The sequence below is a fragment of the Olea europaea genome, chromosome 16 (genome assembly GCF_002742605.1).
Source record: "Olea europaea var. sylvestris chromosome 16, O_europaea_v1, whole genome shotgun sequence".
NCBI lineage: Eukaryota > Viridiplantae > Streptophyta > Magnoliopsida > Lamiales > Oleaceae > Olea > Olea europaea.
Window position 1 is genome coordinate 2343653 of NC_036252.1, and position 16329 is coordinate 2359981.

The 16329-nt window shown below is 35.9% G+C and overlaps 1 pseudogene; it reads left to right on the plus strand.

The window, feature by feature from the left end:
- Positions 1–340: 340 nt before the first annotated feature.
- On the plus strand, positions 341–9785 carry LOC111412925 (annotated as a pseudogene).
- The last annotated feature ends 6544 nt before the right edge of the window (positions 9786–16329 follow it).

Here is a 16329-nt window from a genome sequence, read left to right on the forward strand (position 1 = left end):
ACCTTTCATTCAAGTAGCATAAAAATCCTACTTAAGTTTTTGCGTGTATATTCTTTCCAATGAGTTAAATATTGCTCTGAATGTACTTTTGGCAATATCTACATGTCTTGATCTTCTGTCTTTTAATAGTTTCTTCCAACAATTTGTAGGCGTCTAATAGAATAGCAGTTATCTTATATTCTTTCTTTTAGTCTCTCAACATGTTGAGAATCATGTTTTTGTGTGATTTTAGTTTCTATCCGTTGAATAGGTGCACATAAGAGTAGGCACCGTCCATTTAGAGGGACGATGATACCTGTTGGACATAATCTACTTGCTTCCTTAACTCCTACTCATTTGCTATCCTAAAACCCCATAGCAGATCATTGACACACTTATTTTGTAGAAATACTTTAAAATCAAGGAAATTACATTCGTACCATCAAAAGTACTAATAACACAGTCTATAATGGTTGCTGGTCGCTTCCCTCCTCCTTGGTTCACGTGTGTTTCTTGAGCTTTAGGTCAGTTTATTTTCAATTGGTGGATTAGTTGATTTTGTGACCTAGGCCACCCTTTATAGTTATTATACTTGAAATTCAGGGTTGCTCCCATGATGGAGTGGACAGATAATCATTATAGGACAATGGCTCAGCTCATCTTGAAACATGCATTGCTATACACCGAAATGATTGCTGCAGAAACAATTGTATATCAAAAGGGGAATTTGGCAATATTAGTTGGAGTTCTTGTCTTGAATTTCTATCGGTTGGAACTGTATCATACTTTGTTTCCAGAGAATATTATATCCAATCTCACAAGGATGTTGGAATTTTGCTAGATTTTCTACTTACTCTTCTATCAATTCATATTTTTTTTCTTGGAACATTTCTGGTATAAATACGTCGATGTACTTTAACTTGAGAGTGGCACATTTTTTCAATTAGGGGTCCACTGCACACTTTACTTGATCTACATTTTCTTGGCATATCAGATTCTTGGTATTCAATCCGGAGTAGCATCCTATAGTTCTTACTTCTTCAAATTGGGGGAAATAATTTGGAAAACATTGCTAAAGCAACACAACTTGCAAATCCTTGTGGATATGACGAGATCAATTTCAAGTTGGTTTATGAAGGTTTATGAATTTTTAGATATTCTTGGATTCCTATCTCTTTTTCTCATAACTGAAACCAGTACATTTTATAACAGCTGTGGATGTCCTAGTCCAAAGGTTGCTGGACATGGGTGTTTTGGGATGTGTCTTATTCTTGATCCAAAAGTGTGTGCAATGGCTTTGGACTTAATTGAGTGTACTATATGTAAATGTGTTTTGACATAGTTATATTGTCTTTTAGAAGGAAAGTTTGTAGCTGAGGCCACGTCAGTAATTGCAACAAATACAGATGTTCCTGTTATTGTCAAATGCCAAATTGGTGTTGATGATCAAGATTCATACAATGAGCTATGTAAGTTCTTCCACTTCTTTCTTTAAAACGTGAAAAATAAGGTTCTTTAAATAAGAACTTTTACCTAGCCATTCAAGATTGAAATTTTTCTTTCATTTTAACACTCATGTTCCCTCGAGATATAGCGTGGTACAGTTGGTTTTGACATCTTCGTTTTTATCTTTTGGGATCACTCGAAAGGACTTAGCATTTGTTTTACTTGTAACTGGCTATAACCATAAAATATTTAGTTGCCTCTTTCCTCTTTTGTTTTGCAACTCTATTTGTGGTTATCAGTCTTGCTCACGCTTTCAAGTGGTTCATGGAAGTGAATTATCTAAAGTTGTAGACCTATGACAACCACGTTTAGTATAGTCAAATTTGTGTTGTTCTAAGATTCAACCATGGTTATTGTTGGGTTTTTGATACTCAATAAATTCCAGGCTATGATGTTAATGTGGGTTAATATTATTTTATAGGCATAAGTCTATGAATGAAATAAGTCCAACAATCAAGTCCATGAGCTACACTCGGCCCAATTGTATCCCTTATGGATGGCTTGAATCTTGGCCCGTTTACTGCTTTAATGGCCCAACTTAAAGCATAACCCTAGAGTATATATTTGGTTATAACCCTAGCCACTTTCCAATGATGATTGTGTGATTTTGAGAGAAGAAATAGTGAATTCCGGTTGCCCCCCTTTGTGTGAGAAAAAAGGTGTCTAGAAGTATCCAGAACGCGTGTATAACATGTACAATTGGTGGTTCTTTCATAGTATACCTTTGTAGTGTATTCTCCTAGCCTTTGTGACCACAAATCATCATCCTTTCTTGTCCTACGTGGGTAAGATTGAATAGCAACCGAAGTGAATTATATTGGTTGTGGTTTGGAGCCGATTAGATTGGTTGTTGGTAGAGAAAGGTACGTTGGACTAAGTATGAAAAATCACCGTTTGAAGATCCTTTCGAGAGAGCTTCCGCAACAATTGGTATCAAAGTTTCAAGGTGAAGGTTTTGGCCCGTGAAATCTACCAGAAAATCGGCAGAAACGCAACAGAAATCAGATCAAAGAAGCTGTCCAAAAACTGTTAAAATCAGTCTCCATTTTTCATGTTTTCTGATCAATCCAGAAGGAGTTTGGGGAAACGGAGACCACTAGCGTGACGTGCAGGAGGAGGCGAACACTACAAGCCGGCGTGTGTCTACTGAAAGCGGTGCGTGGGGTGGCGCGTGAGGCCCAAGCTCAGAGGAAAGAAGCCACGCGTGAGGGGGCGTGAAGTGTTTTTTGGCAACGGTTTCTTCAGGTAGTTTGTTCTTTATATTATTTCTGACATTTTTCATGTTGAAAGTTTTTTGTTTCAGGGTACGCAGAAGAATCTGGACAACATTGTTCTCCAAGCGTTCGGGACTTGATCATGATTTTTTGGTTGCTGCAGTTTTCAGAGACTTTAGGATGAATAGTGGTGGTCCTAAAGTAATAAATTCGCAACTCTCATAATTTACGGACTCAGATAGGTTCGCTCTGGTATATCTGCTTAACTTAGTTTAAATTTCAGTATTAGCAGATCATTGTGTGGGGTGATCGTTAGGATTGGTGGTTGTCATTGTTTGGCAATCATTGCTTGTGCTAGAAAATTTAGAAATTATTTGCTCTGTTTTTGAAGTGTTGAGTTCTGATTGTAAGTTGGTAGTTGATTTTGTGCTTTACCTGTCATATAGTCACTGTGTGAGACTTGTTGCGTGAAAATTTGAACTTTTGTTTACATACCTTCGTGTTGCATTGATTTTCCTGTTAGAACACCTGGACTTGACTCGTTCAAACATTCCCTTGATCTAAGATCGTGAATCTTACGAAATCCTGGGAATCTAGAACGGTGTATATTGCGGCCGTAGGATAACTTTGTGTGACTTATCTGTGCTTTTGGTTGTTCTAGTTTTTTAAAAATGTCTTCACGCTTTGAAGTTGAAATTTTTAATGGAAAAGGGATTTTTCAATTTGACAACAAAAGACGAAGGGTATTTTGGTCCAACAAAAAGTTTCAAAGGTCATAGATGGCAAATTTCCTGCAAATTTAACAGAAATACAAAAAAAAAAGAGTATGATGAACTTGCATACACTTCACTTATTTTACACCTGTCTGATACTGTTTTGAGAAAAGTAGGAAAACTGGATTTTACAAAACAACTTTGTAAAAAGTTAGAGGACTTATATTTGCTTAAGTCAACTCCTAATAAATTGTACTTACTTGAACGATTTTTCAGCCTTAAAATGGATCCTTCAAAGGATTTTGATGATAATCTGGATGTCTTTAACAAGTTAGTTCAAGACATCGTTAATTGTGATGAAGAGGTATCTAAAACGTATAAAGCTATTATCCTACTTAATTTCATGCCTGATTCATATAGGGAAGTTAAGAATGCAATTAAGTACGGTAAGGACACCTTAACACCCGAGATTGTCATATGCTCACTTAGGACTAAGGAGATGGAAATTAAGGCTGAAAAAGAGGATAAGAGGAGTGGCGAGTTACATATGATGAGGAGTAAAATGAAGTTTAAGCAGATGAATTTGGGTAGAACTCAAGACAGTAGTGATTCGAATAGTGACTCGAGTGATGAGGATAGTAAGAAGAAATGCAAGGGACGAGACAAGTCTAGTGGTAGAAGGTGTTACAGTTGTGGTAAGTCTGGACACTTTATTAGGGACTGTCCCAAGAAGAAAGATAAGTTGAATGGTAAGATGAGAGGTGAGACGAATTTGGTTAAGGGGTCAAGTTATGACCCCAATGAAGTTTATTAAGTGTAAACCTAGTCACTGCATATGCATCTCTGTGTGATCCTTTCTGCATATATGTGATTGTCTAAATTTTGTTGCATGATTATCTGCTACATTTCAATGTATTTGATAAGTGCATTTGCATGAATTTGAGACATTAGGATTACTTGGTGTAATTGCTTGCATGCATAGTGGGTTAGGATGCATTAGCAGTGTATTGTGTGTCTTTTGATGAGGTGGAGTATAGATGTCTAGGGGTACATGATAGTTTGTACCGGGGATATGGAGTGTGAGATTTGGATCACGAGTGGAAATGTGATCAAATGTCTAGGATCCTTTATCTGGAAAGAGACCCTGATCAGGTGGAGTGTGAGAGAGGCACTTCTATCACTTCTATTAAGTGGAGACCTATTATCCACGTAGGTTGGGAGAAGTGATATGGAGATAGAGGATTATCCCGTGAACTTAGGATCTATTGTGACTTGCCAGTTAGACATGAGTTGAGTGATCTATCTAGTGAGCTTGGTGGGCGATGAGAGGAGATATGTGTTCTCAAGGTGTGAACAACACGGAATGGGATATGATAAATGTGGTGAGATCTTTTCTTAGGGTCATTTATGCATGTGTTGTATATGTGGTTGACCGTCGTTTGATTGACTTGGTGTTAATATATGGTTCTATGTGAACGTGTTTCTGAAAAGATTTATGTGTGTTATCCTATAGTATATCGTCATTGCATGTGTATTTGCTCTTAATTATTCGCTGTTAAATCGTTGCTTCTACTTGGGTGTTTTTTTACCTTAGCCCCAGTGAGTACATGGAGTAAGTATGATATGTGTTTCAAGTTGGAAACACGATGTAAGGTCTGTGATCCAATTTTACTGGTTACCTTGATTATGTAAGTGTTAACTGTGTGTTTTAATTGCTTGCAGATTTATTGGGCATCAAGGTGGAGATTTGTTAGGTTTTTGATACCCAATAAATCTAGGGCTATGATGTTAACGTGGGTTAATATTATTTTATAGGCATAGGCTGATGAATGAAATAAGTCCAACAATCAAATTCATGAGCTACACCCGACCCAATTGTATCTCTTATGAATGGCTTGAATCTTGGCCCGTTTACCCCTTTAATAGTCCAACTTAAAGCCTAAACCTAGAGTATATATTTGGTTATAACCCTAGCCACTTTCCAATGATGATTGCGTGATTTTGAGAGAAGAAATAGTGAATCCCGGCTGCCCCCCTTTGTGTGAGAAAAAAGGTGTCCAGAAGTGTCCAAAACGCTTGTATAACGTGTACAATTGGTGGTTCTTTCATAGTATATCTTTGTAGTGTCTTCTCCTAGCCTTTGTGGCCACAAATCATCATCCTTTCTTGTCCTACGTGGGTAAGATTGAATAGCAACCGAGATGAATTATATTGTTGTGGTTTGGAGCAGGTTGGATTGGTTGTTGGTAGAGAAAGGTACGTTGGACTGAACCTGGAGAATCACCGTTTGAAGATCATTTTGAGAGAGCTTCCGCAACAATTATCATCTGAGAGTTTTCCTAAAGAGTAAAGGGAGGCTCTCTCACTTTTTTTTTTTTTTTTAATTCTCCCATCAACTTAAGCTAATCAAGGCGCAAATATAGGCATGACCAATTTGCATTGCCATCTTACTTAAAACATAATATTGTCACCTGTTGTAGATGTTATATTTTTTCTTATTCCAATTTCTATTTTTGGATAACATGTAACTAGTTATTTGCTGGTCTAGTCATATTCCTGTGATGCTGGGAGTATGTGTACACATCCATAGTCATAGTGCTAACTACTTACTCTGATTGTCTGCTCCTATGTCATCCATATAAATGGATTCCCTGAAGTTGTATTTTATATTATTTTCTGTTGGACTAAATATATCGGATAGAATGGTTGGGAATGAATACCGGATTAACACATACTATAAATGAAATTTAGATACCGGATTTACATATACCGTATATGCAACATATCGTATGTACGCATATCATATTTGCAGTTTACCGTATTTGCAATAGCTTGCCGTATTTACATATATCGTTCTTGCATATACCATATATGCACTAAATTTGGCAAAATATAGCAGATTAAGTTGCAATAAAATGAACAAATTAATTTAGTTGGCCAAATAAAGTAAATTAATTTTTAATAAATAGAACAAGTAAACTAATTAGTTAAAAACAAGAAATATTTTAGCCGATGCATGTGTGAACACAGTTTCCTTAAAACAGATTCGCCCCTCATTGTAGGTGCTTGAGGATTAAATTGGACGTCAGTCTCTCAGAATACAACGAATGAATAGTTGAATTTGAGCACCTCAAATACTACTCGAGCGAACAGAATTTGTGTTGAACAGTATTACCAACCAATTTTTAGATAGACACAAGACTATAAGACTATATGTTGTATGCAAATTTATGCAGAAACTGTGTTCTGTAAATATGTACAGAAACTGTATGTTGTATAGTTTTTTCTCTTGTTTTTCTTCTTGTGTAGAATTGTTAGAAACCGGATTGCTTATATAGGTTGAATGTCATTAACTAATATTGTAACGACAATGAATATAGGAGTTTCAACAGTTTTGGAATTTAAACGGTGAATTGGAGGAAAAAAATTAGCAAAACGTAGACTCTTCTAAAGGGCCAATTTCCACATCTGAAGCTTATTTTGGTTCGATTTGCACCCTAGCACGTGCACGTAAAGAGAACATCTATGCTACACATGATCACACCATTTCAAAGTGCAATCATATTTAAGGTGGTATTTGTTTTCATAATTTTTCTATATGGGACAAACTTTAAAGGTTTCCCTCCAACAACATAAACTCCTTTCAATTGGCACACTTTCAACTTCAATTTTTCATTTACCCGAACATCATTTTTTGTAGGCAAATACATGATTTCAATGTTCTCATAGAGAAGAACGCAAATCAATTTTGAATTTCCAAAATAACCAACCATGTCTCACTCAAATTTTGCGCCAAATTTAGCCACTCAACCCTTTTTTTCCAACATTTTCATCAACGATTCCATGTGACAATCTGCTTCTTTTTTTTCAAGGATTTATGTAAAAAAACATGATTAGGATAAAGTTGGTATTATCCTGATTTATTGGCCCCATTTTCTTTTTCTCCAAGTGATTTCATATATAAGGTTTCATCTCAATCACCAACTAAGCATTTCATCATACACTCGTGAAAGGCGTTACTCAATGGAATTAGCCCAGCTGAGAATAGAGCAATTCCTCCCTTGCAGTATGGCTCTTTTTAATGTATAGAGATTTTGTTCTCTCTGTCATTAAGTAATTGAATACTCAATTTGACATCTTATAAGTTGCCTTGACTTTTGTAATATGACACTTTTTTGAACTGATCTTTGAGCCATATGTTTATTTTATCCTTATCTGAACTGTGCAATTTTTGAGAACTTCAGTGTTACAAAAAGCGACTACACAAAGACATCCACAACTATGGGTATGACAGTCCCGTGAATTACAGATTTCTAATTATGATTCTTTTTGTTTTGATGTTCACTGTGAGTCTGTGACTCTTAAGATACTCATTCTAAAGCTCCAAGAACAACTTGGTTATTTAAACAGCGTTTGTAGTGCAACAGTAAAGAATTGATTTCTTGCAAGTAATAATTGATTTATAGTTTTCTCCTACATCAATTTAACTACAAAAAGGTTGTGGCTTCCTCTGACTAACGTTGGATAAAAGAAGCAATAGTTTAAGTCAAGCTGAGTTGGATAATCTAAAAACTGATTTTTGTATAAAAATATATTTGATTACAGAAATAAGAAGGCATTCCGAGTAAGTATTTATTTTCTAATTCTTTTTGCTTCCTATGATAAATGACCTGTTAAGAAGGTTTAATAATTCTCTCGCCAGTCACCCGGTTACTGGAGTGGTAGTTTAGAAAGGTTATTGCCTACTGTAAACAAATGTTAAAATGATAGGCTATTGAGTTATGAGACCTAATATATGACAGACATTTCATTTATCCTAGAATTTTATAGTAACATTGACTACTAGATCACAGGCTTAATTTATTTTATATCTAGGGATCATTCTTCCTTTGAAACTTCAGAAAGATGTAGAGATTCAAATATGGATTTCTCAACCAAAGATGTTTTCCTCTCATAACAATCTAGAACTAAATAGTTGGGCAGCAAAGATATTCACTTTTTCTATGTCTAGAGGATGTATAGTTAAGAGTCTAAGGATGTGTTTATTGTGTACACTCAGAATCTTTCTAAACGTTAAATGGTAATCTATAACTCGCAGGTGTATGGTTTCTTTGTTAACTTACTTTCTCTGAGAAGTTGACTGGCGGTCAATTTATTTTTTTGCAGTCCATGGAATCTTTTAGGACGTGTTGACAGTGCAGTAAATGGTGCACCTCCGAACGATCTAACACTATGCCAGGTTTTCAGATCAACCTGATTTTCTTTTAATGTTGTGGTAAATGCCTATATAGTTAACTCTTTGTAGTAATTTTTCTTTCAAGTCCTCGAAAAGTATTGGGTCTATGGCGATTCAGTACTGGGAAGATATGGACAGAGACCAAATATTCAGGAGGTTGTAAGCGTATGCATGCCATCTGAGACGGCTTTTAAATTTTTGGGTTTACCTTAGGTTTATTGAGGAACAAATTCTATAGTAGGTGTTGTTAGCAATTTTATGTTGTATGTTGATTGTAAGATTGTCATCTTTCCTCTTTGCTTGTCAGCATCGACTCTTCTGTAAATTTGGCATTTGTATTATGCATATCTAAATTTGTGTTCCTCTTCCTCCGGGGGATAAAAAATTATATTTTCACATGCATTTTCTTTCATCATAAAGATGAAATTTTATCTCATCGTGTATTGCTAACGTGAAATTCCTGAAATACATCTCAGCCTTTGCTTGGTCTTTTCCACGCAGAGCCTGGAACCAGTCGATGGAAGCATAAAGCTGACGCTGCTTTCATGCACTGCACAGTATGTCATCATCGCTTTGAAAGCCATAATATATCCTGTTCAGAACTGTTTATCCTACGACTTTTGTAAAGTAACTTTGTGCCTGGATAGAAATGACAGAACAACTTCCATAATATTATTCTAACGTCATGTTTGGTTAGACAAAGAAACTAGCATCTTGTTCATTGTAGACTAGAGTGCACTAGAGGTTGGATAGTACTAAAGAAGTTACACTTAACTGTCGAGTCCTCTACAGCCTGTGTAGATAACATGCATTTTTTTGAGGCTTTTTGGGAATGGGAGTGGGAATAGGGATCTAGGATGAACTCTCGACGAATCCTGTTCATGTGGTTCCCATATTTTGCAGACAATTAAATCCTTTTTCGAGGAGACATTGGGAACCATTTCCAATTCTGTGTTGGATTCCCCTGTTGCTGAGGCTTCCACTGGTTGTACGAAAATGTTCACTAATTCAAAGAATTTGTTACCTCAACCGCAGAGTCAGAGAAGTAGAGTTATTGTACGCCTAGTTGGATTTTTGACCTCGCAGTTGCCAATTACACCCATTCAGAAAAGTCGTCATACCAATGGTTACAAATAGAGATACAACCAAATCAAGCCTGTGGAACTGAGTATTCATTCGAAGACTTCTGAATTATTTGTATACTTGTTCTCAAAGACCACTTTAATTCTTTACTAAAGCTAATTGACAATGGAATCACTGTATTACTATAGTTTCTAATGTGGCGTCTTCTTTTTCGCTCACTTCTATTGTATTCCATCGACAGTTTTGATCAACTCAAGACAGTCTTTTAGTATGTTACGTTCGGCGTTTTTGGCAAATTTGTTTTTCTAAGTTGGATTTTTTGAAAATGTTGAATGGATGTTGATTAAAACGAGGATGTGACAAAATTTGTGTGTTCCCATGCAAATTTCCGGTTTTGCAATGGGTATTTAAAATTTAAGCTTATGTATTAGTGTGATTATTCCCCCTATAGATTCTCTGGTCGTTTTTTTTTTTTTTTTTTTTTTTTTTTTTTAAACTCAGGTGTCCAAGCTTCGTCTGACTAATCTTGAGGAGTGACGGTCTTCCCCCCTAGTTCGCCACCCAGGTATATCCCGATGCGGACACAGCTTATATACATTTGGGCAGGACATTCGGGGTACGGTTCTCCTCCCTATTACAACGTGTGGACAAGACCCCCGGAGGGGTGACAAAGCGTACCATAACTTTGCCTCCACAGGACAACTGCTTTCCAACATAAATGTTGTCTTCCAACTGTCGCGGGCATTCGAACTTCTGATGCTCCGTGTGGAACCCTTCTGCTTTACTACAGCGTTATGCCCGTGGGGGCATTCTCCCGAGTCTCTCGGGTGAGAGCCGAGTATCCTAACCAACTAGACTACAACGGATTTATGTTGTATATTTACAATACATTAATTTAGTAGCATTATATTTTGCCCGTTCTTCCTAAACATGGAAAATATTGAAAAACAAAACATTTCTGTCAGCTCAACTAACAAGAAGAAAAAGGATATTCTTATAAGACTAGTTAGGCCTATATTTTCTGACACAATCCCTTTGCATGGAACTGTCTCACTGCAGTCAAATTTCATAGCCAACTCTGATGCACTTGTGCCTCTTATATTTTTGTACACCACATTCTTCACTTGCACTCCTGATTTCTGCAGAGTAAATTTAACCAATAATTACTGAACTTTACACTTGATTACTACTTGCTCACTCATCTTTCACAGATTACTGAATGCTCACTCATCTTTTCATATAATTACTCATTCACCACTCGTCTCTTCAAATAATTAGGCGACTTTTACGGCAAGTTTTCGACAACTTCCGACCACAAAGAATGTCGAATTTTGATATCGTTGGAAAGCCCACGATGTCCTCTTCAATTATCACCCAAAATCTCATTATAACTCCAAGGGGTTCGATCGAAAAATTGTCTTAAAAGTCGCCCAAAAATTCTGAAAATCTGCCCAGATTTTCAGATTTTTTGGGCGACTTTTAAGGCAATTTTTCGGCAACTTTCGACCATCAAAACTATCTAATTTTGATACCATTGGAAAATCCACAATGTCCTCTTCAATTACCACCCAAAATTTCCCAATAACCCCAAAGGATTCGGTCGGAATAAACCCACAAAGTCAGCATCCCGAACTTTGTCCAGATTTTCGCCTTTTCAAGATGCTGATTTTGTGGGTTTATTCCGACCGAATCCTTTGGAGTTATGGGGAAATTTTGGATGGTAATTGAAGAGGACATTGTGGGCTTTTCAATGGTATCAAAATTCGATAGTTTTGATGGTCGAAAATTGCCTTAAAAGTCGCCCAAAAAATCTGAAAATCTGGACAGATTTTCAAAATTTTTGGGCGACTTTTAAGGCAATTTTTCGATCGAATCCCTTAAAGTTATAATGAGATTTTGGATGGTAATTGAAGAGGATATCGTGGGCTTTCCAACGGTATCAAAATTCGACATTCTTTGTGGTCGAAAGTTGTCGAAAATTTGCCGTAAAAGTCGTCCAATTATTTGAAGAGACGAGTGGTGAATGAGTAATTGTATGAAAAGATGAGTGTGCATTCAGTAATATGTGAAAGATGAGTGAGCAAATAGTAATCAAGTGTAAAGTTCAGTGATTATTGGTTAAATTTACTCGATTTCTGCAATTTAATTCGATTTCAATTTCAAATAAATAAATGCAATTAATTAGTAATATTTTAATGAAAATATATAATTTGTTCAAGTGTATAAATTTTTATCCTATAAAAAGTAAATAACTAAAATTATGGGTGTTTCGCGTTTTCACAGTTTTCACAAGTGCACTAGTGGGCCAATTTATCTCACAAAAGTTTAACATGTCACGTGGAAGTCGACTTTGAGAATTCCATCTACATGTGCTCGTGAGGGCCGTAATGAAGACAACGTTTATATAAATATACATGTTACCTTCGGCATAATTTTTATGAAAGTTTTAGTAAGTTTTGATAAAAGATGATGAAACATGTTAAAAATAATTATGAGTTTCATGAATTGTATGATTATAATTAACTGTGAAATTTGAACTCAACTTTTTAACCTTTTCCAAACAAGGACTTAAGTTTTGAATGACATTTTAAATAAATTGGAGCAACACAAAAATAATTGAATTCAACTCCCATTGCTACCCGTCTTTGAAAAAAGATTGTCATGTTCAGGCTTTTAAGAATCCATTATGCACTTAAGCTTCTTGAAGAAAATATTTAAATACGTATGATCCGCTCTATAATAATTTAAACTTTTAAATGAGATGGTCATAACAATGATTGACATAAAAAAATATATACCATTGAAGTACAAAGTTCCCGACCACGTAAACTTTCTTTGTATTCTAATCAATAGTTTTGTAAATCTAAAATACAACGCATAAATATACAACGTTTAAGCATATCATGGACGAATCGATTCAAACCTCTAAAAGAACGTGTTCATCAATATTAATGTATTTGCATTTCCTATAAAAAAGAGTTGTGCATTTTTGTACAATATATCGTTAAGACAACATTCTACATCAATATGACATAGTTTCACTTTGAAAATAACTAGTATTTTTCTTAATAATGTGAGGAGTTAAGAGTAATTTTTAATGTTTAAACACGATGTATTATACATGTACTATATTAATGCCGGAGGGCCTTTGCTGAACACTCTTCATGCGAATTTTGAATTGTACAATTCTACGGACAACAAGAAAGAAAGATTTCAACTTGCATACTCATTTTTTAACTTGATGGTGATGCTTAAAGCTTTCAATACAAACTCCGTTCGTCTAAAATTGTTAGCAACTTTTAGAATAAATAATAGTAGATCCCACGAAATGTATGGAAAACAAATGGTTAATATTTATGAATGTATTATTGAAATTAATGTTAGATTTCATCAGTATAAAAGAGAAAATTATTAATTAACTTTTTAAGAAACACGAATAGAGCATAAATTACATTCAACTACTCTTTTAAAACAAATAAACTAACTACACCACAATCCTAAAAGCAACATCAATTTTTACTTTTTACTTAATCGAAGGGCAAAGTGGAGAAATAGATGTACCCATATAATGTAACTTGACATTTGTTAAGTTTGGTGACTCAAATGTGCAAATATTGTTGTTGATTTAGAATTTGATCAAGTGGAATTCTAGGAATTGGTTAGAAGTTTTTTGAAGATGCGTGTTAGACTTTTACTTGAAAAGGGAGTCTAATTGCATTCAACAAAAGCAGACAAAATCCTATTGAAATTAGGTCTCCTAATTATAATATATTTTTCTTGTATTTTAGGACTTTTTTAGGGTTGGCCTATAAATACAAGGCTCATCTGTAAGTTTTATTAGAGTAACAGATAGAAGTCAATTGCTAAATTGCTTTACATTCACCATATTGTTGATTCAGTAGACATCGTCCTTTGCCATTAATCCTTTATTTTTTTCTTTACGTCTAAATACTATTTTTCGGTGTGTGATCTAGTATACTTCAATATTGTCATATAATCTCGTTCTTTAAAATTCGGTTGGAATCAACGTGTGTTATTAGAGCTTTTGTGCCCCAACAAGTGGTATCAGAGTCAGGTTCCCTTCGTAGATTGGTTGAGATTTTTCGGGATGGTTGAGTTGAAGTATGATATTCCACAATTAGATCGCAATACAAGGTACTCGTTGTGGCAAGTAAAGATGAGAGTTGTTCTGGCACAGTTGGACTTGGAAGATGCACTACTAGATTTTGACAGGATGCCAGCTGAATGGACAATGGAGGAGAAACAACGAAAGGATCAGAAGGCTACGTCATTGATTCATCTTCATCTGTCCAACAACATTCTGCAGGATGTCTTGAAGGTGAAACAGCAGCTGCTTTGTGGTTGAGGTTGTAACAGTTGTGTATGACTAAGAGTCTTATAAGTAAATTAGCTCTTAAGCAGAAATTGAATTCACATCTCATGGAGGAAGGAGAGTCGTTGAAAGACCATGTTGTCGTGTTCAAGGAAATAGTTGCAAATCTGAAAACGTTGGAGGTTAAGTACGATGAAGGGGATCTTGCCTTGATCTTATTATGTTTGTTGCCTGGGTCTTATAGGTCGTTTCGAGATACTATCTTGTACAGTCGAGATACTTTGACTATAGAGGATGTCTATGATGCTTTGCACTCAAAGAAAAAGATAAAGCATTTGGTTGGAGCTACATCAAAGGATGTGGAAGGTCTTGTGTCTCAAGGTGATTGACTTAGAGGTAAATTGAGAGTCAGATTTAGTAATGTGACCTGTTACTGCTGCAAAAGGAATGGACATATTCAAAAGGATTGCGATATGTTGCAGGCTAAAGGTGATTTAGCTGCAAATCGTGGTATGCAACCTTTGAATTCAGACGAAACCAATGTAGTTGAGAATTGTTCAGTTGGCGAAGAGGCGTTGTTGACCGTGGTATCTAATGTGGAATCTAGGCCTGATGAGGAGTGGACTCTTGATTCAGCTTGTTCGTACCATATGTGTTCCGATAGGAATTTATTTCAGACATATGAGGTTGTTCAGCAAAGTGAAGTTGTAATGGGAAACAACCAATCTTGTTGTATTGCTGGGATCGGTGAGTTAGATTGAGGCTGCGGGATGGAACATTTAGAATAATTGATTAGGTTTGACACGTTCCTGACCTGAAAAGGAATCTCATTTCGCTGAATACCTTGAATGCAAAAGGGTATAAATTCTCTAGAGAAGGTAGAGTTTTGAAGGTCCAAAAGGGAGTCTGAATTGTACTGGAGGGATGTAGGAGATTCCAGTTGTACATTTTGCAGGGGAGTGTAGAACCAGTTAAGATGAGACATTTGGACAAATTTAGTACCATGGTAGAAGTCCAATTTGGTACAGTGTCTCTTGTGTTGGACTCTAAATCGGTTCAGAACATTGTTAGGGAGAGCGTTAGTGATTTCATTTTACCACCAAATTCAGTGGGTACACTACACAGTTGCTAAGGTAGGACTCATTGAGCATACGTACGGTGGTGCCAATAATGTCTAGGATGCTTTTAGGGATGTTGAAGGTGACAATTCCAGCAAGGGGCCTTCTGATCAAGCATCTGATTTGGTTCTTGCTACAGGTGTGCTTCAGCCCTGTGTGATCAACATTAATTCCTTGGTGGAATTAGGAACCCTGGGGATTGGGTTCAGGTGTCGGTTGTGGACGCCGGGCAGAGGACGAGTGTTTGGTTTATATGGAGTGGTTACTGTGTTAAGGAGATTCGGACAATTAATTTCGATGCAGATGGATTTGATATCTAGGAGTTTCATTCGTAACATCGGAATTTGAGTCAAGGTGGAGATTGTTAGGTTTGGTGACTCAAATGTGTTAAGATTATTGTTGATGTAGAATTTGATTAGTGGAATCCTAGAAATTGTTTAGGAGTCTTTTGAAAATGCACGTTAGATTTTTACTTGAAAATGGAATCTAATTACATCCAACAAAAGGAGACAAAATCCTGTTGAAATTGGGTCTCCTAATTGTAATATGTTTTTTAGCCTTTTAGGACTTTTCTAAGGTTGGCCTATAAATACAAGGCTCATCTATCAATTTTATTAAAGGAACAGATAGAAGTCAATTGCTAAATTGTTTTGTGTTTTCCATATTGTTGATTCAATAAACATCGTCCTTTGCCATTAATCCTTTGTTTTTTCTTTGCTACTAAACCTTGTTTTTTGGTGTTTATTGAATATTGTCATATAATCTCGTTCTTTAAAATCCGGTTTGAAATCAACGTGTGTTATTGGAGCTTCCGCGCCCCAGCAACATTGTCACAAGTAGCTTTAGCATCTACACCTCCAAGGATTGTTAAACGTACATTTTCAAAGACAATCCCTTTACATGGAACTGTCTCGCTGCAATCAAATTTTATAGCCACCTCCCAATCACTTGTACCTCTTGTATGTTTGAAAGTAAATCAAATTTTATAGCCACCTCCAAATCACTTGTACCTCTTGTATGTTTGTAATCACTCTCTTTACACGCACACTGGAAAAAAATCTTCCACAGATTATATTACCATTGTATAAAAGAGTTGGGAAATAATTCCATCAGACATAACGAAAACAACCAGAAGAAAAAGAGAGAG